The sequence below is a fragment of the Mirounga angustirostris genome, unplaced genomic scaffold, assembly GCF_029215605.1.
Source record: "Mirounga angustirostris isolate CCGP_5_RB_7025 unplaced genomic scaffold, mMirAng1.0.hap1 SCAF_7, whole genome shotgun sequence".
In the NCBI taxonomy this organism is placed as follows: Eukaryota; Metazoa; Chordata; class Mammalia; order Carnivora; family Phocidae; genus Mirounga; species Mirounga angustirostris.
In genome coordinates, this window is record NW_026991715.1 from 121,967,388 (window position 1) to 121,969,456 (window position 2,069).

Consider the following 2,069-nt stretch of genomic DNA (forward strand, 5'->3'; position numbering starts at 1 on the left):
ATGGGATGCTGCCAGCCAGCTGCAACCCGGCAGGGCAGCGGGCGTGTGCACCATGAAGGGAACGCAGGCACTAGGGTCTTCAAGAATTCGAGCCCCAACTGCAAGCTCAAGGTGTACTTTGGCAAGTGGGACTTTGTAGACCACCAGGACAAAGTGGACCCTGTGGATGGCATGGGGCTTGTGGACCCTGACTACTTAAAGGACCGCAAAGTGTTTGCGACCCTCACCTGCACTTTCCGCTATGGCCATGAGGACCTGGATATAATAATACCCCAGAATCTGCCCTGCTCCGTCACACTGCAGCCAGGCCCAGAGGACACAGGGTAGGCCTGTGGAGCAGACGTTGAGATTCGAGTCTTCTCTGCCAAATCACTAGAAGAGAAAAGCCACAGAGCTCCATGCATCTGGTGATCTGAAAGGTGAAATTTGCCCCAGAGAAACCAGACCCCAGCCTTCAGCAGAAACCACCCACCGCTTCATTTCTGACCGGTCCCTGCACCTTGAGACTTCCCTGGACAAGGAGCTGAACTATCATGGGGAGCCCCTCAGTGTCAATGTCCACATCACCAACACCTCCACCCAGACCGTCAAGAAGATCAAAGTCTCTGTGAGACAACATGCCAACATCTGCCTCTTCAGCTGCCCAGTATAAGTGTCCTGTGGCTCAGATAGAAAAAAATGACCAAGTATCACCCAGTTCCCCATTCTGAAGGTGTACACACTCACCCTGCTGCTCAGTGACAACCGGAAGTAGCATGGTCTTGCCCTCAATGGGAAGCTCAAGCACAAGGACACCAACCTGGCTTCCAGCACCATTGTGAAGGAGGGTGCCAACAAGGAGGTGCTGGGAATCCTGATGTCCTACAAGGTCTAGGTGAAGCTGGTAGTGTCTCATGGTGGGGATGTCTCTGTGGAGCTGCCTTTTGTTCTTATGCACCCCAAGCCCCACAACCATATCACTGTTCCCGGGCCCCAGACAGCTGCTTCTAAAACAGATGCCCCTAAGTACACCAACTATGCCACAGATGGTGATACCGTGTTTGAGGACTTTGGCCAACTGTGGCTGAAGGGGATAAAGGACGAGGACTGTGAGGATCAGTTATGGTAGAAGGGGGCTGCAAGGAAGGAGGATGGGGGGGTGCTGGGAAAGGGAGGATCCCAGCCTCTCTGCCCTCCTTCCACTTAGCAGCTTCCTCAGCCAACCTCCCTCCCTCCCTCGCTAGTCACCTCCAGACATGCACTGAATCCATCTCCTCTTGAATGTGGGCATTACATTTTGTCTCCAGCTGTGCCTCCCCAATACCCCAGTGGGTGGCAAGCTGTGCCCAAACCTATATTTTTTGGAGGGGGATTCTGAAAAGAAGAGTGACTGTAGGGAAAGGAGGGAGAAAGAACTCCCACATTCGACCTCATACTAACAGCCACGGCCCACACACACCCTGACTCCCTTTTCCTTCAAGAGGAGGCCCTGCGGGGGGTGGGGGGTGGACAAGGTCACTTCTTTGTTTCTGAACATAAAGAAGAAAATAAATTTTTAATAGGAAAAATAATAATAAAATATTTGGAAACTAAGTAATACACTTCTAGATTATCTATGGATCAAAGACATAATAAAAATAGAAATCAGAAAATATATTCATTTGAATAAGAAATGCAACATATTAAATCTTATAAAATAAAGTGAAATCAGTGTTTAAAGGGAAATTTAAAAACTTTAAAATGTATGTGTTAAGGGGAAAAGGCTAAAGACAAGTGATATAAGTTTATTAAACATTTTAAAAAAATTAAACCTAAACTAAATGAAAAGAAAATTATAAAGTTAAGAGTAAAAATCAATAAAACAGAAAACAAACACGCTAAAGAGAAAATCAACAGACCAAGAATTAGAGCTTTGAAAAAATAATAAAACTGAGAACTTAAGACACAGAGAATAATTATTAGTTATAAAAATTTTAATATCAGGAATAATTTAAAAAGATATCACTAAAAAGGCTACAGAATCTAAAATACCTTAGAAGCATACTTTGAGAAACTTTGTGAAAAAAAGAAGAAAAAAGAGAACTGGACAA

The 2,069-nt window shown here is 45.3% G+C and overlaps 1 pseudogene; it reads left to right on the plus strand.

Annotated features, from left to right (window-relative positions):
* LOC123835632 (beta-arrestin-2-like) lies at positions 1 to 1,156 on the plus strand (annotated as a pseudogene).
* The last annotated feature ends 913 nt before the right edge of the window (positions 1,157 to 2,069 follow it).